We start from the raw sequence: 25,412 nt of genomic DNA on the forward strand, positions 1-25,412 counted from the left end.
AGAAGAATGAGAAGAATGAAAAGAAGAATGAGAAGAATGAAAAGAAGAATGAAAAGAAGAATGAGAAGAATGAAAAGAAGAAGAAGAATGAAAAGAAGAATGAGAAGAAGAATGAGAAGAATGAAAAGAAGAAGAAGAAGAATGAAAAGAAGAATGAGAAGAAGAATGAAAAGAAGAAGAAGAAGAATGAAAAGAAGAATGAAAAGAAGAAGAAGAAGAATGAAAAGAAGAAGAAGAAGAATGAAAAGAAGAATGAGAAGAATGAAAAGAAGAAGAAGAAGAACGAAAAGAAGAATGAGAAGAACACCTGCTGCGCCCATTACTAGGGGTTCCCACCATCCCTGTGCTGAGGTTCTGGGTATGCACACCTGCTGTGCCCATTATGAGGGGTTCCTACCATCCATGTGCTGAGATTCCGGGTCTGCCCACCTGCTTTACCCATTATTAGGGGTTCCCACCATCCCTGTGCTGAGGTTCCAGGTCTGCACACCTGCTGCGCCCATTATGAGAAGTTCCCACCATCCCTGTGCTGAGTTCCTGGGTCTGTACACCTGCTCTGCCCATTAGGAGGAGTTCCCACCATCCCTGTGCTAAATTCCTGGGTCTGTACACCTGCTGTTCCCATTATGAGGGGTTTCTACCATCCCTGTGCTGAGGTCCCAGGTCTGCACACCTGCTGCGCCCATTACTATGTTTCAACCGCTGTACATGTGAAGGAACTGTCAGAGAACTGTCAGAAATAGCGGAGCTCTCTGCAGGGACACTTTTGCCGGCTGATCGGGAAAAATCCGGTTTGTGCACCCGAAGTTGGCTAATATTCGGATTCGGCACAAATCGAATTTTTCCTGAAATTCGAAATGAATTCCACTTCGCCTGGTTCGATTCGCTCATCTCTAGTAACTTCATTAGAGGGTCCTTCGAATTCCGACCAAAAAGAGTTAACCCTTAACAGATGGCTAGGCTGGTTGGCTGTTGAAATAAAGTTATGTTTTTGATAAATAACTTCAAAAGGCACTACACTGCCTATCCCTCCACTGCCTTCCAGTTGCCCAACGAATAAAATTCAAAGCACTAACAATAACGTATAAAGCCATTTATAACTCTGCCCCAAATTACATCACCAATCTTGTCTCTAAATATCATCCAAACTGTACTCTCCGCTCCTCACAAGACCTCCTACTCTCTAGCTCCCTTGTCTCCTCCTCCCATGCTCGTCTCCAGGACTTCTCCAGAGCTTTCCCCATCCTCTGGAACTCTCTACCCCAATTTATCAGACTATCGCCTACTCTGCTCACTTTTAGGCGAGCTCTGAAAACCTATCTCTTCAGGGAAGCCTATCCTGCCCTCAGCTAATACTGGAATCTTCTACTCTTCCAACCAGTCCATCCCCCACAGTTACTACCTTTTGCACCACTAGCCCCTCCCTCCTAGATTGTAAGCTCCAAGGAGCAGGGCCCTAAAATCGCTCTTGTATTGAACTGTATTGTTACTGTATTGTCTCCCGTTATATTGTAAAGCGCTGAGCAAACTGTTGGCGCTATATAAATCCTGTATAATAATATAATAATAATATGGCTAATGTGTAAGGTAAAGTCTACAGGCTTGGAAAAATCTGTATCTAAATGGATAGAAAACTGGCTAAAAGATCGTATTCAGAGAGTAGCTGTTAATTATTATTATTATTATTATACAGTATTTATATAGCGCCAAAAAGGTTTGCTCAGCGCTGTACATTATAGTGGGGGACAGAACATGAGACAATACAGCAACAAACAATACACGAGGGGTTCGAGGGCCCTGCTCTTTCGAGCTTGCAATCTAGGAGGGAGGGGATAGTGGCACAGGAGGAAGTGGCTGTGGGGGATGGAGTGGTAGGAGGAGTGGAGGAGATCGGCAGTTAGGTGAGAGTGGGGTAGGCTTCCCTGAGGAGATGGGTTTTCAGGGTGCGCCTAAAGATGAGGAGGGAAGGTGACAGTCTGATGGATTGGGGTAGTGAGTTCCAGAGGATAGGGGAGGTCCTGGAGAAGTCTTGCAGTTGGGCGTGGGAGGTGGAGACCAGGGAGCTAGAAAGTAGGAGGTCTTGTGAGGAGCGAAGATTACGGGTTGGGTGGTATTTGGGTATCAAGTCGGTGAGGTAGTTTGGGGCAGCGTTGTGAATGGCTTTGTATGTCAGTGTTAGTAGTTTGAATTTGATGCGTTGGGCTATCGGGAGCCAATGGAGAGAATGACAGAGGGGGGTAGCAGAAGAGGAGCGGTTGGTAAGGTGGATGAGTCTGTCTGCTGAGTTCAGGATAGACTGAAGCAGGGATAGTCTGTGATGAGGTAGGCCGGTGAGGAGGGAGTTGCAGTAGTCCAGACGTGAGATAATAAGGGAGTAAACGAGTTGTTTAGTAGTGTCTGGGGTTAGGAAGGTATGTATTTTGGAGATGTTGTGGAGGTGGAGCCTGCATGAGCTTGCTAATGATTGGACATGGGGTTGGAAGGACAGGTTTGAATCTAGAGTGACACCTAGGACTTTGGCTTGCGGGGTGGGACTGATGGTGGCATTGTTGGTCGTTATGGAGAGGGGGGGGGGGGGGCGCGGGCTGGGGGGAAAATTAGGAGCTCGGTTTTGGAAAGGTTCCGTATGAGGAAGTGGAGCGACATGCAGTCTGATATGTCGTTCAGCAGGTGGGTGATACGGGTAAAGACTGAAGGGGTGAGTTGAGGGGTGGAGAGGTAAGTTTGCATGTCATCGGCGTAGAGGTGATAGTTAAAGCCATGGGAGTGTATCAGTTTGCCGAGGAAGGAGGTGTAGATGGAGAAGAGAAGGGGCCTGAGGACAGAGCCTTGGGGGACCCCAACAGAGAGGGGGAGAGAGGGGGAGGTGGTAGCGTTATAGGTAATACTGAAGGAGTGTTGGGAGAGATAGGAGGAGAGCCAGGAGAGAGCGGAGTCTCTGATGCCGAGGGAGTGTAGTTTATCAAGGAGGAGGGGGTGGTCAACTGTGTCGAAGGCCGCGGAAAGGTCAAGGAGTAAGAGGACTGAGTAGTGGCCATTAGCTTTGGCGGTTAGCAGGTCATTAGTGATTTTGAGTAGGGCGGTTTCGGTGGAGTGTATGGGACGGAAGCCAGACTGTAGTGGATCAAGGAGGTTGTTGTCAGTGAGGTGGCCGCTTAGGCGATTGTAGACTAAGCGCTCAAGGAGCTTGGATGTGAATGGCAGCAGGGAGATGGGTCTAAGGTTGTTCAGGTCAGTGGGGTCCAGGGAGGGTTTTTTGAGTATGGGAGTGATGTGCGCGTGCTTTAGGGGGAAGGGGAATGCGCCAGTAGAAAGGGAGAGATACTCTGAATGGTCTAGCTTTGTTAGTGGTGTACCCCAAGGTTCAGTGATGGGACCCTTACTTTTTAATATAATTATAAACAATATAGAGTCTGAGATTAAAAATACCATTTCAGTCTTTGCAGATGACACCAAGCTGTGCAGAGGAATAACGTCCTTACAGGATGTCTCCAATTTACAAGCTGACCTCAATGCACTGTTTAATTGAGCAGCTATGTGGCAAATGAGGTTTAATGTTGATAAATGTAGGTTAGCACTTGGGGACTAAGAATATGCATGCATCATACATACTAGGGGGCGGTACAACTGTGGGAATCAATGGTGGAGAAGGTTCTGGGAGTTCTGGTAGATCACATGCTTAATAATGGCATGCAATGCCAAGCTGCGGTTTCTAAAGCGACCAAATCCTCGCTTGTATTAAAAGAGGTATAGGCTCCAGAGAGAGATATCATATTACCCCTGTACACATCATTAGTAAGACCTCATCTGGAATATGCAGTTCAATTTTGGGCACCAATTCACAAAAAGAACATTGGGGAACTGAAGAAAGTACAGAGAAGGGCAACTAAACTGATAAAAGGCATGGGGGAGCTCAGCTATGAGGAAATATTAGAGGAACTGAATTTATTCTCTCTAGAGAAGAGGAGATTAGGGGGGATATGATCAGATGACATGTTTTACTAAGTTATCCAAGTAATGAATTATTTGATTGCATTTCAGATGATGAAGAGCAAGGATTTGTGAGTCGCACTTGAGGTAGAATCAGTGAAGGAGAAAATGGAAAGAGACAGAACGCAAAATGAACAAAGCTCTCCCTTATTTGGTCTACATTGTCACTGAGGTGAGTGTCATATTTTTTTCTTTTTAAGGGTTCATTAAAGGAGTAAAGCCAAAGCTCGTTTGGCTCTACTTCTCCTGGGAATCACAGTAGTGCAGTTCGTTCAGCACTCCTATGACCCATTTTCTGAAACCCCCTCAGCTGACATCACTCAGCTGGTCCAGGTTCAGGAAAGATCTTGACTTTAACCACTTGCCCTCCTGAGGATTCCCCCCCCCCCCCTTTCATCCTGACCAGGCAATTTTTTGTGTTGCGGCGCTGCGTTACTTTAACTGACAATTGCACAGTCACACAACGCTGCACCCAAATGAAATTTATGTCCTTTTGTTCCCCACAAATTGAGCTTTCTTTCAGTGGTATTTGATTGCCTGTGCATTTTTGATCGACAATTTTGAAAGAAAAACAATATTTTTGACTTTTTCCTATTAAACATGTCCAGTAAAAATTTTTAAAAAATCAAATTTCATCAAATTTAGGCCAAAATATTTTCTGCTACATTTCTTTGTTGAAAATAACTTGAATCAGTGTTTATTATTTAGTCTGTAGGAAAGTTATAGAAACCACAAACTATCGTATATACAGTGCCTTGAAAAAGTATTCACACCCCTTGAAATTGTCCACATTTTGTCATGTTACAACCAAAAACATAAATGTATTTTATTGGGATTTTATGTGATAGACCAACACAAAGTGGCAAATAATTGTGAAGTGGAAGGAATGATAAATGGTTTTCAAAATTTTTACAAATATCTGAAAAGTGTGGTGTGCATTAGTATTCAGACTCTTTACTCTGATACCCCTAAGTAAGATCTAGTGGGACTAACTACCTTCAGAAATCATCTAATCAGTCCATCTATGTGTAATTTAATCTCAGTATAAATACAGCTGTTTTGTGAAGCCCTCAGAGGTTTGTTAGAGAACATTAGTGAACAAACAGCATCATGAAGGCGAAGGAACACACCAGACAGGTCAGGGATAAAGTTGTGGAGAGGTGTATTGCAGGGTTAGGTTATAAAAAAGCATCCCAAGCTTTGAACATCTCATGGAGCACTGTTCAATCCATCATCTGAAAATGGAGAGTATGGAACAACTGCACACCTACCGAGACATGGCCGTCCACGTAAACTGACAGGCCGGGCAAGGAGAGCATTAATCAGAAAAGCAACCAAGAGGACCATGGTAACTCTGGAGGAGCTGCAGAGATCCACAGCTCAGGTGTGAGAATCTGTCCACAGGACAACTAATAGTCATGCACTCCACAAATCTGGCCTTTATGAAAGAGTGGCAAGAAGAAAGCCATTGTTGAAAGAAAGCCATAAGAAGTCCAGTTTGCAAACACGTCGAAGAAATTGCTCTGGTCAGATGAGATCAAAATTGAACTTTTTGGCCTAAAAGCAAAACGCTATGTGTGGTAGAAAACTACCATTGCACATCACATCACCCTGAACACACCATCCCCACCGTGAAACATGGTGGTGGCAGCATCATGTTGTGGGGATGCTTTTCTTCAGCAAAAACAGGGAAGCTGGTCAGAGTTGAAGGAAAGATGGATGGAGCCAAATACAGGGCAATCTTAAAAGAAAACCTGTTAGAGTCTTCAAAAGACTTGAGTCTGGGGTGCAGGGTCACCTTCCAGCAGGACAACGACTCTAAACATACAGTCAGAGCTACAATGGAATGGTTTAGACCAAAGCATATTCATGTGTTAGAATGGCCCAGTCAAAGTCCAGACCTAAATCCAATTGAGAATCTGTGGAAAGACTTGAAAATTGATGTTCACAGACACTCTCCATACAATCTGACAGAGCTTGAGCTATTTTGCACAGAAGAATGGGCAAAAATTTCACTCTCTAGATATGCAAACCTGGTAGAGACATCCCCAAAAAGACTTGCAGCTGTAATTGCAGCGAAAGGTGGTTCTACAAAGTATTGATTCCGGGGGGCTGAATATAAATGCACGGCACACTTTTCACATATTTATTTGTAAAAAAATTTGAAAACCATTTCTCATTTTCCTTCCACTTCACAATTATGTGCCACTTTGTGTTGGTCTATCACATAAAACCCTGATAAAATACATTTACGTTTTTGGTTGCAACATGACAAAATGTGGACAATTTCAAGGGGTATGAATACTTTTTTAAGGCACTGTATCTGAAAATCAATAATTCCTGATGTACTAATAGCCTGCCTCATTCTTAAGGCCCTAACATGCCAGGACAGTACAAATCTCCCCCAAATGACCCCTTTTTGGAAAGTAGACAGTTCAAGGTATTTAGTAAGAGGCATGGCGAGTTTTTTGAAGTTGTAATTTTTTTGTCCTGATATTTTTAAAAATGAAGAATCAGGACAGTACAGCATCATCATATAACTGGTGTGGTGGTGATCAGGAAAACTGGTGACAGTACAAAAAAAATTGTTTTTCATTAATTCAGTTTTCATCTTTTTTTTTCTTATTTATTTTATTACGATTTTTAACACACTGTGACCAGAGCAAATACTCAAATATATAAAAAATACAACCAATTTTAGTAGTTTCACAATAAATAAAACTAAACTTATAAAATATGTCTCTCTGCTGTTGTTATTTCATATAGATACAAATACACCATCAATTATAGTACATAGGGAAAACTTGAAATGTAGAATTTGTCATACGAGATCCTGAGTGTTTCAGAGTCATAAAACTCCTTCTTTGGGGTATTTCTGCATAAACAGTGATGTAATCTATGAAACTGAAATTGCAATTTTATAATATATAGAATATCAATATATATGTACACGATGCATTAAAATCAATGTATCCACATAAGAATGCAATACTCACACTATAGTGAGTGAAGAGTTAAAAACAGTCACTGGGGCCGCCTAAGTGACAGGTACATAAGGAAGGCTGCATTAATATCATATGACTGCGAAACACCCACCAACTGCTGTTTATGATAGATGTATGCACAGATAAGTGCAAAAGCATCCATATAAGATGATAAATAGTATTGGGATAGTGGAACAGAAGAAAATTCTCTACAAGAATATACACATATATATATATATATATATTTTTTTTTTTTTCTTTTGAAAGTATATTAAAGTAGAGGCATATATTTCAGTGGGGGGCATTAAACAGGCACCCAAAACACCAAAACAAATAAGATCGATTACATTTTGGTGAGTATATTGACTTGGTGGATATGTTTGTTTTTGTGACTTGGGAGCCTCTGTGTAATGCCCCCCACTGAAATATATGTCTCTACTTTAATATACTTCTAAAGGAATCTTTTGATATATATATACATTTTGTTTCTCTTGTAGAAAACTGTCTTCTGTTCCAACATCCAATACTAACTGTCATCTTAGATGGATGCTTTTGGACCTTATCTGTGCAGACATCTATCATAAAGAGCAATTGGTGGGTGTTTGGCAGTTACTTCCTTTTTACATCTTTTTTTGATTGTATTGACTGACATTAATGCAGCCTCCCTTACGTACCTATCACTTAGACAGACTGTTTGATGAGCCACAGGAAGCTGGGACCCTAAGGGGACACAAGTGGGGAAGTGATGGTCATGTGGTTTGTTTTTATGCTACGGCTGATGTTTCAACCTTATATTCACTCTAGTGTGAGTATTGCATACTTACATATATCTGTATATTGATAGTGTATTTATTCAAAAATTGCAATTTCAGTTCCATAGATTAAACTAACCTTCATGCAGAAATATCCCTGAAGAAGGAGCATTATGACTCTGAAACGCTTGGGGTCTTGCATGACAAATTGTACATTTCAAGTTTTCCTTATGTACTATGGTGGGTCGAAATAATTTTGTCCAGTCCATTTTTGGCATTTTGCATGGAATATGTCAGATTTGGCTTTTTGTTCCTCCATTTTTTTGTCTCATATCAATACAAACAAAAGAAATAAACATGAGAATGCTTAAACATTTATAATTGCAACAATTTTCTGGGGCAAAGTGGTGCATTGTCTGACAGAAATGTAGGGGTGCTAGTATTTTTGGCCATGACTGCATTTTATAAGTATTGTTTTATTTATTGTGAAACTACACAAAATTGTTTTTTTTACATATTGGCTGTAAAAATCCCAAACAATTGGGGAAAAGTCTCCATAGTCAACTTCTCAATGAAACTAAATTTACATCTGGAATATGGTACACCTTTGGATGAGCTGATTGTGGTGATAGGCACTGATCAACTCACTTGTATGCAGGTACAATGTAAATGTTTTCTGTATTAAAGTGGTTTTATCTGCACTCTCCAGTGTGCTCTGCTTCTGTCATGTATAATTGGCCCTTGGAGATATATATACAGAGCTTGACTGGATCCAATGTAGCCCGATACATTTGTAAGATTAGAGATACAGTATATATAAATATAGCCGGTAACTGACAGGCTCCAAACTGTCACATAGACCTATCAATCCAGGAAAGTCGTTGCATTCCAAAATGTCTCAATCAATATGTTTAATTCATTTCAGGTTTAACAGTTGCACAAGCGTTTCAAGTGTCCCCACTCTTCACCAGGTGCAGGTAAGCTCAACCATTGTTGTGCAGTTGTTACCTGGAATAAATTCAACATATAGAGCAAGAGGTTTGACTTCCCTGAATTGATGTGTGTGTGTATTATACCACCACCACCCGCCTGAACCATAGATACAAGGCAGGATGGATTCATGCTTTCATGTTTTTTACGCCAAATTCTAACCCTACCATTTGAATGTCTCAGCAACCAGTCTGCCCATACTCCTCTGACATCATCAAGGTATTTTCGCTCACACAACTGCCGCTTACTAGATATTTTCACTTTTTCAGACCATTCTCTGTAAATCCTAGAGATTGTTGTGCCTGAAAATCCCAGTATGTCAGCAGTTTCTGAAATACTCAGACCAGCCCATCTGGCACCAACAACCATGCCATGTTCAAGTCACTTAAATCCCTTTTCTACTCCATTCTGATGCTCGGTTTGAACTTCAGCAAGTCGTCTTGACCATGTCTAGATGCCTAAATGTATTGAGTTGCTGCCATGTGATTGGCTGATTAGCAATTTGTGTTACCAAGCAATTGAACAGGTTTACCTAATAAAGTGGCTGTTGAGTGTATAATTAGGCTTAAATAACTAAATGAATCACCTGACAAGAGCTATAGAAGATATATATCTTTATTATTTTCTAAAAAAAAAAAAAAAACCCTAAACATGATAGAATATGAGACCCTAGAATAAAAATCACTATTAAAGCAGTGTTTTTTTTTTAAGAAACATTTTCCTGTTTTCACACTTAAAATGGAGCTAACCTTACTGTTCCTTCAATGGTCTTGTCTCTCAATGGCATGTCCTCCTAGGTGACTGTCACATACCTGGTCGAGGGCAAGCTGACGAGAGGGCTTTCCCTTACACCTCCTGTCCTGTTTCACCTGGAGTTGATGACAGGTGATAACAGGGCATGGAGGGGCATGGGTGCCTTGCTGGAGATCCTGGCTGGAAGAGATGCCGGACAGCAGGCAGACTGGTGAACTTACAGATACAGAAGGCGCTGTAGCAGGTGCAGAAGAGCAGGCAGTAGTCAAGCAGGTGAGCAGGTGGATGCAGGATCTCAGGTGGGCAGAAGTCGGTAGTAGCCAGGTAGCCGAGGTACAGAATCGAGAACCAGAGCGTACTCCGAGCCAGGCCAGGGAAAGTAAAGTTTAGCAGAGAAGGTATGGGAACAGCTGGCAGGAGGCAGAGTCAGGTCACAAGCCGGAGTCAACAGAGTATCAGGAACAAGCGGAGTCAAACAGATCGGGCCAAACACAGGAGTGAGCACAGAATCAGGTCACAGGCAGTAGGAGCTGACGACCACTCAGCAATCCTCTGGTTTCTACAGCAGCTTTAAATAGGCAAGTGGGTGCCAAACACCCATGCTTACTCATGCTCATGTGCGTGAGTGTAATGACCATGCTAATGTGCTTACGCATGTGCATGAGTTGGGCACGTCCAGTTCTTGTTTTTGAGAGTTGTATTATACACATGCGCATATCTTCACACACGACCATATGATTCCCCTGGCAGTGTTAGTTATCAGCCATCTTCGTTGGCTGGTGCAGGATGAAGTCATTTCTGCACATGCTCAGAAGGCCATCATCCCAGCACACAGTGACCATACGCATGTGCAGCTCAGTTTACATAGCCAGAGAAGACAGCGGGCAGGCAGGTAGCTGTATTTTACTGCAAATACACTGCATGTCTCTTTAGCAATAAAAAGCCTGCCTGCTCACTGATTATGGCAATGGAAGCTTAGTTCCGCTTTCAGAAAGTTGCATATACTCATTCTCTGGGCTGGGTGGTTATTAAATTATACCGAAGGGGTCTCACGTTAGCACCATCCGGTGCAGTAATTCTAAATAAAGGCTTGTTCATAACATGTCTGTTGAGTTGCATTTTACTGTACACCTCCACACATGTATGATGGCATGAAGTAAAATGCAGCTAAATAAACATGGTGTGAACAAGCCCTAAATGACAAAAATAAAAATCTGGCCTTCTTCATCACTGAAAGTCTGCTAGTCACATTCCTTTTTTCATTTTCTTCTTTTTTTGCCAGACCTGTTTAAAAAAAAAAATCCTGACTCCTCCTCCCCTTATAGCCAACCAGTCAAGCTCTCTTTTTTGCAAGATGTTTTTAAAAGTAAAATCCAGCAGCCTCCTCCTCCCCTTATAGCCTGCCAAGCACGCTCCTTTCTCTTTTTTGCAAGATGCTTAAAGAAAAAAAGAAAATCTGGCCTCCTCCTCCTTTTATAGCCGGCCAATCACACTCCTTAAAATGCAGCTAAATGAACATGGTGTGAACAAACCCTAAATGACAAAAATAAAAATCTGGCCTTCCCCATCACTGAAAGTCTGGTAATCTTTTTCTTTTTTTTTTTTTGCCAGATCTGTTTTAGAAAAAAAAAATCAGGCCTTCTCCTTCCCTTATAGCCATCCAATCAATCTCTTTTTTGCAAGATGCTTAAAAAAAAAAACAATTCGGTCTCCTCCCCTTATAGCCAGCCAATCACGCTTCTTTCTCTTTTTTGCAAGATGCTTAAAAAAAATAAAATTGCGGCCTCCTCCTCCCCTTATAGCCAACCAATCATGCTCCTTTCTGTTTTTTTGCAAGATGCTTAAAAAAAAATGAGGCCTCCTCCTCCCCTTATAGCCGGCCAATCACACTCCTTTCTCTTCTTTGCAAGGCACTTAAAATGCCATGGCAGATTTTAGGGAAAGGTGAACTAACCCTCTAAAGCAGTGGTTCTTAACCTGGGTTCGATCGAACCCCAGGGGTTCGGTGAGTCAGTCTCGCGGGTTCAGCGGAGGTGAAGACCCACACCCGACTCATATGATTCGTGCAGTAAATATTCATTATTATGTTTTTGTTTTTGTGTGAAAAACATGTTTTAATGGTTTTGTTCTTTGTTCTTAACGGTTTTGTTCATTTTGTGCACCTATGTATAAATATATACCTATGTTTTGAATTTTAAAAATCATATTTTATTTTTCCAATTAAGAAGGGTTCGGTGAATGCGCATATGAAACTGGTGGGGTTCAGTACCTCCAACAAGGTTAAGAACCACTGCTCTAAAGTCTAAGTTCCTTTTGCACCATGTTACACTTGTATTTCCCCGCACTGTGCTTAGTAGCAAACCTAGCCCCAGCATAGCTGGTAAAAGGGAGGGAGTTCTCCCTTACCTGTTAAAGCGGTTGTAAATTCTGTTGTTGTTTTTTTGTTTTTTTTTTTTAATTAAAATAACAAACAAACATGTCATTCTTTCCTTCTCTGTGTAATGGTATTGCACAGAGTGGACCCAATCTTCCTCTTCTGGTGTCCCCCACTGGCAATCTTGGTTCCTCCTCCACCAGATTTCCAGGCTCCATGCCTGATCCCGGTTATCCTGGGACGAGCATGGCAGATGCCACCGTGTAGATGGTAGGGAGATCTGTGAATGTCCATTTGCTGATCTCCCCTTCCCGTTAATGACTCAGAAGGGACATATAAGAGATACTTCTGAGTGGTGGTGTCCCTTTTCCCAGCCAGTATTATTATTATTATTATTATACAGTATTTATAAAGCGCCAATAGTTCGCTCAGCGTTGTACATTACAAAGGGGGACAGAACATGTGACAGAACAATACCAATACAATGTGATACACGAGGGGTTCGAGGGCCCTGCTCTTTCGAGCTTAGTATGGGAACTGCACTCTATTAGTTTCATTTCAGAGCAGGTGAGACATCAAGAGTCAGTCACCAAAAATGCATCACATGAGGGACTTTATGTCCCCTATGTGATGGGGAAAAAAAGACTTAGAAAAAATTGTGTAAAAAATTAAAGTTATACCCAAGCACTTCTGCTGGATTTCTTCCACATGCCCCAAGAATGCCTTTTAACCCCATGCACCCTCATTATTTTTTCCAGACTTTTTGTGCCCATCTGAAACTCAGGACCAGAATGGTTGATGCTGCTGGGTAGAGGGGAGGTAGATCAGTGAATAGGTCATGTCCTGGGGTTCAGGCTCGAAGACCAGTAGCTATAGCAGTAGAGAGGTTCCCACAGACCAGCAGGATAAGTACACTGGCAGGTCATCCTAATGGATGATGCAGGCTTACCCGAGGTGCAGGGTCTAAGTACCAACCCGTCTCCACCAGAGCTCCTGATGGTGGAGATAGTATTTAAGATAACAGTCTCTCGATGTGTGTGATATCCTCAAATCAATGTGAATTTGTGCTCCTAAAATTAGTCCACCTTCATGAAGGCATTCTTTATATCCATGTGTTCCTCAAAAAGAAAATTCTACATAGTGCATTACCCCACAAAACATTAGGGAATATAATAACCACCCGGTGCTAATAAAGTGTCACGCCACTCAGTGTCCACTTCTAAGTGGCTGTATTAAACACCCTTACCCTATCAAAGCTTGTAAACGACTTTCTATCTCATAATAATCCACAAAAACTGGTGCTCCATGCCGTCCTTTTCTCCCATCGGTATTACCTCCGACAAAAAACATATAATAGTGCAATATTCTTTGGGATACCAAAAAGTGCTCCCCTTATATTTCACAGCATTAGTGTAATGTAAATCCACTCCCCGTCACCTTACACACCATGCACCTTACCGGACTAAACACTTCCACAAGTATAAATGGCTCTCCTCATCTGATAATCCCTGCCCTGTTCAATCTCCATATGGCATCACGACATGGGTCAAAAAACAAGATCCTTATAGTGTAGTAAGTCTTAGAAAAAGGGTCTAGTTTATTAAAGTTATGCTTACAATTAAAACAGTAGTAAAACGCATTATCTTCCATTGTGGGGAACATGAATCCTCAGAAAAAACGTCAATCAGTGAATAAACCTCAATCAAGATGGCCACTCCGCAACTTCCGGTCTATGTCTATGTCCGATGTCAAGTCCTTGATGTGTTTCGTCACTTCCGACTTCTTCACAAAGGGTGCGTACGTCAGACCGGCGGCCACTTATATACTCTCACTCCTCCCCTTAACACAGACCGATAGCGCCATCTTGAAATAGGGCATTAGCCCACTGATAAAATAAATGAAAACCACCAACTCAAATGGGCCAGTATATAAATGCTAGTATGTATAATGCTCTATATACATATCATGGGGACATAACTGGCATAACACTCTATACCCGCACATATACACCCGCACACATATACACCCGGGCATACGATAACAATAGCAGCAATGCATAATATTATACCTAATACCATCTAGTGGTATAAATTGTATATGCACTATCCATCCACTATTCAAATAAATATTGGATAAATAGATAAATAATAATAAATACACAATTTTAAAAAAATCTCCTGACTATCTCATGAATAAATATGAATAAATTAATTAATTGTTATTAATATACAATATCCATAACACTATATGCAAATGAATCCTATAAATAATCCCCATAGCATATAATACCTCGTAAATCTATCTATTAGTGGACAAATAAATGGGAATATTTTACCCCTATATAAAACTATACAATTTTGGTTAAAAATGAATGAGTTTAAAAATAGAAATAAGGCACCTAGACACAGTTATAATAAAACCCAATTACCGTATTTGCCGGCGTATAAGACGACTTTTTACCCCTTAAAAATCTTCTCAAAAGTCGGGGGTCGTCTTATACGCCGGTATAACATGACATGACACTTTTTAGGGGGGTGGCGCGGTGCCGCCGCCGCCCCGCCCCTTCCCCTAACGGAAGGGACACTAAGTACAGGGGTGGGCAGGGGCTATTTCTTACCTGGTTCCGGTCCCACGACGATCCGGTCCAGGAAGCGCGGCTGCGCCTTCAGTTCGGCCACTGGAGTTCGCACGGCTGCTCGGCTCCGCCTCCTCACCAGCGATTGGCCGCCAGAACTGTAACTCAGGAAAGGCACACAGGCGGCCAATCACCGGCGAGAGGGTGGAGCCGAGCGGCCGCGCGAAAATCGAGTGCAGGACCAGCAGGTAAGTGGTCAGTGTAGAGGTGCTGCTGCAACCACATATGCTGGCTGCAGCAGCACCATACGAGAACAGAGTCAGCAAGTGTCAGTGGGAGGAATAGTGCCCCATCATTGGTGTCACTGATACCAATGATGGGGCACTATTCCTCCCACTGATACCAATGATGGGGCACTATTCCTCCCGCTGATACCTATGATGGGGCACTATTCCTCCCACTGACACCAACGATGGGGCACTATTCCTCCCCCCCTCTGACACCAACGAAGGGGCACTATTCCCCCCCCCACTGACACCAACGATGGGGCACTATTCCACCCCCCACTGACACCAATGATGGGGCACTATTCCACCCCCACTGACACCAATGATGGGGCACTATTCCTCCCCCCCACTGACACCAACGATGGGGCACTATTCCCCCCCCCACTGACACCAACGATGGGGCACTATTCCCCCCCCCACTGACACCAACGATGGGGCACTATTCCACCCCCCACTGACACCAATGATGGGACACCATTCCTCCCACTGACACCAATGTTGGGATACTATTCCTCCTACTGACACCAATGATGGGGCACCATTCCCCCCACTGATACTAATGATGGGACACTATTCCCCCCACTGATACCAATGATGGGGCACTATTCCCCCCACTGATACCGATGATGGGGCACTATTCCTCCCACTGACTCCAATGATGGGGCACCATTCCCCCCACTGATACTAATGATGGGACACTATTCCCCCCACTGATACCAATGATGGGGCACTATTCCCCCCACTGATACCAATGATGGGGCACTATTCCCCCCACTGATACCGATGATGGGGCACTATTCCTCCCACTGGTGTGCACTGGAAGAGGGGTAGTCTTATACGGCGAGTATAGCCCAAACACTACATTTTAGCAGGAAAAGTAGGGGGGTCGTCTTATACGCCCAGTCGTCTTATACGCCGGCAAATACGGTACCATGTATTAAAATACCAAACGTTCATCTAAAATACCTCTAATCCAGTGGAAAGGCAACTACTCCTAATCCCCTAAATATCTATTCTAAAATAGACTAGAAACTAATAGAACCCGTCATGCAAACGGTATCTCTGTACTGAGCTTAAAGCCCGTCTAGAATATAAATAGTAATTACCATTACACTCCACCAGTATGCTAATATCCCAGAGCTGGGTATGGGAGATGGGACGTGGACAACTAGAAAATTTAGACTTAAATCCCTATTTAATATAATATATAGTAAAACTATTTATGTGTCTGAAATAAAACAATTAAGGTCCAGATCAACATCCAGACCTTTAGGTTTCAAAGTGTCCAGTTGGAAAATCCAAAACATTTCATTTCTAGAGATTTCTATAATTTTGTTACTTCCTCTCCAGTGTCCCTCCACTTCATCTATTCCACAAAATCGTTATTGTGTTGGATCACATTTGTGGACGTCTCTAAAATGCCTGGACAAATGATGGTCCTTCTTCCCCTTCTTTATATTAGAGACATGTTCTCTGAGTCTTTTACACAGTGACCTAGTCGTTCTGCCTACATATTGAAGTTTACATGAAGTTTCCAATAAATAGGTCACATAAGGGGTAGTGCATGTTATGAACTAATCAATCTTAAATTCTTTTGTCGTGACCTGTGACATAAAGCTCTCTATTTTCCTAGTTTTCATCCCTGTTGTTTTACAAATATTACACTTTTTACATGGGAAAAACCCTTTGAGATCAAACATCTTAATTGGATTTTTCCTTGGAGGGGAAATTATATTTTTAACCAGCTTGGTCCGTAGATTCGATGCCTTTCTATATATAAACCCAGGTTTATTTGGTAACTGTCACGTACCTGGTTGGGGAGCCTGACGTGGAGAGGATGGCGTCCTCTTACTACTCCCACTCAGGGCCCTTGATAGTGGGGACAGAGGGCACCGAGCCAGGAGTGGCACGAGTGCCTGGTGGGTCTTGAGATGACTGTAGGCAGGTGATGACTCGGACGATCCGAGTGCAGGCCAGGTGCGGGTGCAGGAGTGTAAGTGCAGCAGCAGGTAGGTATGGCGGCAACAAGGATACAGGCCAGGTGCGGATGCAGAAACGTAGGTGCAGCAGGTAAGTATGGCAGCAACCAGGATACAGGCCAGGTGCGGATGCAGGGATGTAGTTTCAACAGCAGGTATGGCGGCAATCAGGATACAGGCCAGGTGCGGATGTAGGAACGTAGGTGCAGCAGCAGGTAAGTATGGCGGCAACCAGGATACAGGCCAGGTGCGGATGCAGGAACGTAGTTTCAGCAGCAGGTAGGTATGGCGGTAACCAGGATATAGGCCAGATACGGATACAGGAACGTAGGTGCAGCAGCGTCAGACAAGCCAAGTCAGGATCAATCGGACAGATCAGGTACAAGGGAGCAGGTAAGCGGATAGTCAGGGATAAGCTGGGTCGGTGCAAGCGGAGTTCTTTCTTTGTCAGGGTCAGATCAGATATAGGCAACAGAATCAGGTTATGGAGTACAGGATGTTGTAGACCAGAAGGCATAGGCTAAAGTGTGTTGGTGATTTAAATAGCCCGCCTTGCAATGATGTGCACGCCAGTACGCATGTGTGTAACCGCATGCTCCCATGTGCATTGCCACAGCTGACAGGGATCCGGCACAGGCGCATAGATGTGCATCGGCGAGGGTACGATCCCTGACAGCTCCCCCCCCCCCCAAGGGCAGCCTCTGGATGCCAACTGGGCCATTTTCTCTGGATGCCTGCGTCTGATTGCCAAGATTAAGTCTTTAGCGTGGATGTTGGATTCCGATTCCCATGAATTGTCTTCAGGTCCATATCCTTTCCATTTAATTAAATATTGGAGCTGGTTCCTCCTCTTTCTACAGTCGATAATTGTCTCTACCTCATATTCCTCTTCACCATTGACGATCACTGGCTCAGGTGGCCCCAATCCCCGGCCAGGAAAAGGTTTTGAGCAGTGATACGTGGAATACCGGGTGAATCCTTAGTGATTCCGGTAATGTAAGCTCGTATGCTACGTCATTAATCTTTCTTTTTACTGGGAAGGGTCCCACGAACTTGGCACCTAGCTTCTTTGAGGGATAAGTCAATTTTAAATTGGCTGTTGACAACCATACTTCCTCACCAGGTTCCAGGACCAGGTCCCCCTTTTTTTTCCTGTCAAAGAATCTTTTGTTGTCCAGTTGAGCTTTTGTGATTGTCTCCTGTAGCACCTTGTTGTTTTGCTGAAGGAATTCAAAAGTGTTTTGGACCGCTGGAATTGATGATTCAGGCACTATTTTGTATAGAAACACAGGATAAAATCCATAATTAGAGAAAAAGGGGGACTGTTTCGTGGCCGAGTGTTTTGAATTGTTATATACAAACTCGGCCAAGGATAAAACTGATACCCAGTCATCTTGGGGAAATGACGTAAAACAGTGAATGTATTGTACCAAGGTCTGGTTGGTTCTTTCCGTTTGCCCGTTGGTCTGAGGGTGATAAGTGGAAGAGAAAGAGTCCCATTTTCAACTTCTCACAGAGTGCTTTCCAGAATTTTGAAGTGAATTGTACCTCTCGATCCGAGACAATGTTCCCTGAAACACCATGGAGCCTCACCACCTCTCTTATGAAGATTTGGGCAGTCTCAGCTGCAGAATGTACTCCCTTCATGGCAATAAAATGGGCCATTTATGAAAAACGATCCCTACGACAAAAATGGGCGAACATCCCTCTGATGGTGGCAGTTCTACAATGAAATCCATTGAGATAATTTCCCAAGGTCGAACAGGGACTGGTAGGGGCCTCAATCCCCAGGTCTTGCTTCTGTTGCCCTTGTTACATATACATGTGGGGCACGAATTTACATAAGCTTTGCAGTCCTTCTCCCAATCAGGCCACCAGAACAGGCGCTGCACTAGGTCTAAAGTCTTGTGGACCCCAAAATGTCCTGCCAGGGGATGGTCATGACATAGCCCCAAAATGACCAATCGGATACTTTCTGGTGCAAAGATCTTGTCTACTGACCAGAGTAAACCTTCTCTAATGGATAGAGTTACTCCTGGTGGGGAAGGAGCCCCTAAAGATGCCTGCTGAATTTGTAAAAAAAGGTCTGTTTGTAAAAGACAGAAGTTGCCTGCTGAGAGCACCGTATCAGGGGTAGGAGGATCCTTAGGATCATTGGACATCCTAGACAGAACATTGGGCTTGATATTCTTAGAGCCTGGTCTGTAGGTAATGTGAAATATAAACCTGGCGAAACTAAAGTGCCCACCTGGCTTGTCGGGGTTTTAGACGTCTCGCAGTCTTCAGGTACTCCAGATTCTTGTGATCGGTATAGATCAAAATGGGGTGTGCTGCTCCCTCTAAAAGGTACCTCCATTCCTCCAAAGCTGGCTCGATGGCAAGTAATTCTCGATCCCCTACATCATAGTTTCTCTCCGCAGGGGATAGCTTACGGGAAAAAAAAGACAACTGGATGAAGTAAGAGTTGCAGGCCTTGCCGCTGTGATAGGACAGCCCCAACAACATTCTCCGAGGCATCTACCTCTACCACAAAGGGTAGTGCTGGATCTGGATGGTTTAGTATGGGTGCTGAAGTAAATAGTCCTTTTAATGAGTCAAAAGCGCTTTGAGCTTCTGGTGTCCAACAGAATCAGACCCCTTGTTTGGTCAGTTGGTTGATAGGAGCAATGATAGATGAGAATCCTTTGATAAATCTCCTATAAAAGTTTGCGAAACCTATGAAACGTTGTATTCCTCTTTTTTCAGATGGTGCAGGCCATTCCAGGATGGCAGAGACTTTTTGGGGGTCCATCCTAAAGCCTTCAGAGGATATAATTAATCCTAGGAATTGAATGCTCTGGCGTTCAAACTCGCATTTTTCAGGCTTTGCATATAGTCTGTGTAGTCTGAGGCGACCGAGGACCTTCTGCACAAGTCCTCGGTGAAGTTCAATAGATGTGGAAAAAATCAGAATGTCATCCAGGTAGACTATCACAAAATTATCTAAGAAGTCTCTGAAAATGTCATTTACCAGGTGCTGAAAGGTTGCAGGGGCATTACATAGTTCAAAGGGCATGACTAGGTACTCGAACTGCCCAAATCTGGTACAGAAGGCTGTCTTCCACTCATCTCCCTCCCGGATTCATACGAGATTGTATGCCCCTCTTAAGTCCAACTTGGTAAATACGGTTGCGGACCTGAGTCTTTGGATTAGTTCTGGGACTAATGGCAAGGGATAGCTGTTTTTAACCGTAATATTGTTCAACTTGCTGTAGTCTACACGTGGACGGAGGGAATGATCTTTTTTTTCTACAAAGAAGATACCTGCTCTTGCTGGGGAGGTGGAGGGGCGGATGAACCCCTTGTTTAGATTATCATCAATGTAGTCTTTCAGTGCCTCCAACTCACGCTCTGACAGTGGGAAGATCCGACCGAAGGGAATCTCAGCCCCGGGTAGCAGTTAAATTGGGCAGTCATAGGGTCTGTGGGGTGGAAGGGTGTCTGCACCACGTTTACTAAAAACATCCAGGAAGTCATGGTAGGCTGCAGGAACGATTTGGCATACCTCAGCATCAATGTCCATACACAGTAGGGGCACAGGTTGAGCAGGAAGTTGAGGTAAGCAATGCTTGTGGCAGTAGGCCAATTTAAAGTCCACTTCACCAGATACCCAATTCGCGCTGGGGTTGTGGGCTTGTAACCATGTGATTCCCAAGATAACTGGAAACAGTGGTGCTGCAATAACATCCAGGCATAGTAGTTCCTTGTGACTAGATGGAGGTATTACAATGGGTAGCGGAATGGTCTCCTGAGTGACTGCCCCAGATTTAATGTTGGATCTGTCAGCCAAGTATACTGTCAGTCTCTGCGTTTTGGCTTTTAAGGGTATCTGATGTTGCAGGGCGAAAGTTGAGTCGATAAAGCAGCTGCAGACCCCGGAATCAATGATAGCGGACACTGGCAGGGGTCTTTCCGGAAGCTGGAATGAGACAGAAATGGCATTGTGAGCAGGGTTGATGGTTGCAGGTGGTAGTTTAGCAGGCAGGATAGTCAGAGACTTACATAGCTTTGCGGGACAATTTCATACATAATGGCTGGGTTCTCCGTAATAGAGGCACGGCGTTGGCGTTCTTCCGGAGTAAGTGAGGTTCGTAGCAACCCTATTTGCATTGGTTCGGATTCTTCAACACTGGGTGTGGTAGGACTAGGTGGTACCATGTTTGCTGGAGATGGTGCCCTGGGTAGCATCCACATAGGGCGGACTTGGTTGGCAGACCTTTCCAGTCTTCGTTCCCTAAGCCGGCGGTCAATCTGGATAGCAAGATTAATGAGCTCTTCCAGTGTGTTTGGTACCCCTACACAGGCTAGCTCATCTTTAAGGGGTTCAGCAAGGCCTAAACAGAACTGATAGCGTAGGGCAGCATCGTTCCAATTGGTATCGGAGCTCCAGCGCCTAAACTCCGTCACATAGTCCTCAGCTGCCCTGCTAATGGGAATGGAGAGCTGCTTCTGCTGATGCAGATTGCTGGGGATCGTCATAGAGCTGAGCCATAGCCTCGAAGAAGCGATTTAAGGAAACTAACTTGACGTCTTCCTTTTCCAGCAGATTGTGAGCCCATGCTTGTGGTTCTCCCTGGAGGAGTGATATCACGAACCCCACCTTGGTTGCCTCTAATGAAAAGGTGCGAGGTTGTAATGCAAAATACAGTTCACATGCGTTGCGTAATGCCCTGAATTTGTTGCGATCACCAGAAAACCTTTCGGGTGTGGGGACCCTTGGCTCCGGGGGCAGCAGCATCACTGCAGGGTTCATCATAGCTCCCGAAGCGACAGTTGGAACAGATGTCGCTGTGGCGCTGGCAGAAAGTGCGGCTACAGATAGGGTTTGAAAACGATTTTCAAATCGGTTATATCCCTCTTGCATGCCCTTGACGGCTTGTGTCAGTGCCGCAATGTGCTGACAGATTTCTTCTAGAGGAGAGGCACTTCTCTAAGGCTCCGACATGGCCTTCTGGTACTGTTACGTACCTGGTTGGGGAGCCTGATGTGGAGAGGAGGGCATCCTCTTACTACGCCCGCTCGGAGCCCCTGATAGTGGGGACAGAGGGCACTGAGCCAGGAGTGGTTTGAGTGCCTGGTGGGTCTTGAGATGACTGTAGGCAGGTGATGACCCGGGAGCAGGCCAGGGGACGATCCCTGACAGTAACAATAGGCCCAAAATGTTATCCCTTTTTAATATAGGCCAGTACTTACACATAATCCCTTCCATCTCCATACTGGCAACTGAAGTTGGAAATAAAAGCAAATTCCATCTTCTTTTCTTCTTTTTTAGGTCTCATTTCTTTTAGTGTTTTTATCTTTCTGTTTCCCATGTATTCTTTACTGATTTCAAATCTGTTTTTCCAATCTACCTGGATCATACCCTTTTTGCACAAACCTTTGTTTAATCAGTTCAGATTGATCAATATAATCCGTAACCCTCGAACAATTTCTCCTTATGCGACTAAACTGCCCCTTCGGTATCCCCTGAATCCATTGTGGATGGTGACAACTGGAGGTAGGCATGTATTCATTCCTATCTGTCTCCTTAAAGTATATTTTGGTATATAATCTCTGATTATCTTTAAAAATACATAAATCTAGAAAATTTACTGATTCAACATTTATAGTCTGGGAAAAACCCAAGCCGTGTGGATTATTTTCTATGTGTTTTAAAAAAAACCTGTAGTGGCTCCATATAACCAGGATATCATCTATAAATCACTTCCATGTTCTTAACCCTTTTCATACCTTCCCAAAAATTACTTCATGTTCCCATCTCGCCATGAAAATATTTGCTAGGCTAGGTGCAAATTTTGCGCCCATTGCCACGCTTTTTTTCTGGACAAAAATCTCCTGCATACCAGAAATAATTGTTAATTCTTAAATTGCTTAAAAAAAAAAATATCTGGCCTCCTCCTTCCTTCATAGCCGGCCAATCACACTCCTTTCTCTTTTTTGCAAGATGCTTAAAAAATAAATCCGGCCTCTTCCTCCCCTTAGAGCCGGCCAATCACGATCCTTTTTTTTTTTTGTTGAATAGAAAAAGAGTAAAAAAAATGAAAGCCATAGAAACGTATTAAAAAACATATGCATATATATTATTTATTTTTTGTGAAAGGTGAACATATGCATTGACAGATTTGGCGGAAAGGTGAACTATTCCTAAAAGGTGGCTATAAATCTTTTCTTTTGATATCCCCCCACCAGCAATCTTAGCACATGCTTTCACTGGATTTCCAGGTTCTACACCCAATCGGTGAACCCAGAACCAGCATGCTGTGTGCCGCTGGGTAGATGGGAGGAAGATCAGTAAATGGATCTTCCATTTCTGTTAATGACCCAGAAGTGGCATGTAAAATGTAATTTCCAGGTCCTGGTGTTCCTAGCCGGGGAAGAAACTAGTAAAGTGAGATATTCAGGGCTTTTTTTCAGCTGGAACATGGCGGAATGGCATTCCGCTACTTCCAACACTAGCCCTGTGCTCACCACTATCTACTGCCCGGCTCCCCTGTGACAGCACAGCTGAGCTAAACTAGCAGGCGGCTCTCTACAGCTCTCCCTGCCTTTGCACACAGTGCAGACGGAATTCACGGCAGTCAAATCATTAATTTGAGTGACTTAAGCACTTGCAGCTTCAGCTCTAACTAGCCTCTTTATCTCTGCGCCTCTGAATGGGGATGGTGCAGTGCCCTCCCTCCCGCTCATCAGCTAGTAAGCCATCCCGCCCTACCACCCTCCAGCTTATCAGCTACTAAGCCTGGCAATTCTATTCTGGCTCTCCCTTCCTTTTAATGTGTGGGCAGATTAGGTGGGGGGGGGGGGGGTGCAGAAGTAAGAATTGATGAGAAAAGAGTGGAGGGCAGAGATAAGACTGGTGAAAGTTTAACTTTAATATTTATTTTAGCATAAAAGTCAATTCTTCTGTTGCTGGAGGGTGCAGAAATTAGCTTTGGAGAGGAGTACAGGGTGTGAACTTTGGGCAAGGTACTGGGGTGAGCTGCGAGTAGGGTACAGGGGTGATCTGCGGGCAGGGTACAGGAGTGAGCTGCGGGCAGGGTACAAAGGTCAGCAGTGGACAGAGGTAAATGTGTGAGCTGCGAGCAAGGGTGAACTGTTGGTAGGGTACAGGGGTGAGCTGTGGCAGGGGTACAGAGGTGAGCTTTGGAGAGGAGTACAGAGGTGAGCTGCAGCCAGGGTATTGGGGTGAGCTGCGGGCAGGGTACTGGGGTGAGAGGTGGACAGGGGTACTGAGGTGAGCTGAGGGCAGGTTACAGAGGTGAACTATGGGCAGGGTACTGGGGTGAGAGGTGGACAGGGGTACAGGGTTGAGCCATACACAGGGGTATAGAGTTGAGCTGTGGGTAGGGTACAGAGGTGAACTGTGGACAGGGTATGGGATGAGCTTTGGCAGGGTTACAGAGATGAGCTTTATAGAGAGAGTACAGAAGTGAACTGTGGTCATGATACAGGGGTGAGCTGTGGGCAGGGGTACAGAGGTAAGCTTTGAAAAAGGGTACAGAAGTGAGCTGTGGGCTTGGGTACAGGGGTGAGCTTTGGACAGAGATATAGAGGTGAGCTTTGGAGAGGGATACAGGGCTGAGCTTTGGCCAAAGATATAGAGGTGAGCTTTGGAGAGGGACACGGGTGAGCTGTGGACAAAGATATAGAGGTGAGCTTTGGAGAGGGATACAGAGGTGAGCTGTGGACAGGCGTGAGCTTTGAACAGTGGTACAGAGGAGAGCTTTGGACATGGGGGAGAGGTGAGCAGTGGATAGGAGGTGCATAGGTGAGTGTTGGGTTTTGCTTTTTTAGGGAATACAATTTGTAAAGTTTTCACTGGGGAAGATTTTTACTTGGTAGGCAGGGACAGCATACATACAGTATAGCAGGGCTTGAAAAAGCCGCTCGCCCGCTCGCCAAATGTGAGGAGCAATTCCTCTGTGGAGAGCGGCGAGCACAGATGAAGCTTGGAGCGACTGCACCTGTGCTCCAAGCCTCATTGTGAAGCCAAGTTCCGGTTTATAACTTCCGGTTTCCGACTTCTGCGGCACCGCCGCCGAGGGGACAAGTGCAGGAGAGGTCTGCTCTCCTCCGCTGAGAGGAGACACCCTCTCCACCGCCGCGGGGGACTCGAGGGGACAGTAAGTACTGTATACAACATGTCCTATCACTATAATGGAGTACAGGGGAGCTGGGATATACATTACTCAGTAATGTACGTATATCCCAGCTCCTCTGTACTCCATTATAGTGATATGACATGTATACAGTAATGTATATCCCAGCTCCCCTGTACTCCATTATAGTGATGACATGTATACAGTAATGATTACTGTATACATGTCATATCACTATAATGGAGTACAGGGGAGCTGGGATATACATTACTATGATTACTGTTTACATGTCATATCACTATAATGGAGAACAGGGGAGCTGGGATATACATTACTGTGTACATGTCGTATCACTATAATGGAGTACAGGGGAGCTGGGATATACATTACTGTGAACATGTCATATCACTATAATGGAGTACAGGGGAGCTGGGATACACATTACTGTGTACATGTCATATCACTATAATGGAGTACAGGGGAGCTGGGATACACATTACTGTGTACATGTCATATCACTATAATGGAGTACAGGGGAGCTGGGATACACATTACTGTATACACGTCATATCACTATAATGGAGTACAGG

The 25,412-nt window shown here is 44.1% G+C and overlaps 1 long non-coding RNA gene across 20 annotated transcripts in view; it reads left to right on the plus strand.

The window, feature by feature from the left end:
* LOC149442481 (uncharacterized) overlaps positions 1-25,412 on the plus strand; it is an 876,277-nt gene that overhangs the window by 614,565 nt on the left and 236,300 nt on the right. For 18 of the 20 annotated variants that reach the window (XR_016307175.1, XR_016307176.1, XR_016307168.1 and 15 more), the window contains 2 exons: positions 4,042-4,162; positions 8,652-8,703. The exons of 1 other annotated variant lie outside the window; for it this stretch is intronic. This is a non-coding gene — a long non-coding RNA (uncharacterized LOC149442481). The remainder of the gene's footprint in view (positions 1-4,041; positions 4,163-8,651; positions 8,704-25,412) is intronic. One more of the 20 variants, XR_016307171.1, reaches the window with a different exon arrangement.

This window comes from Staurois parvus, unplaced genomic scaffold (assembly GCF_062004578.1).
Source record: "Staurois parvus isolate SC_StPar_1 unplaced genomic scaffold, SC_StPar_1.0 ptg000885l, whole genome shotgun sequence".
In the NCBI taxonomy this organism is placed as follows: Eukaryota; Metazoa; Chordata; class Amphibia; order Anura; family Ranidae; genus Staurois; species Staurois parvus.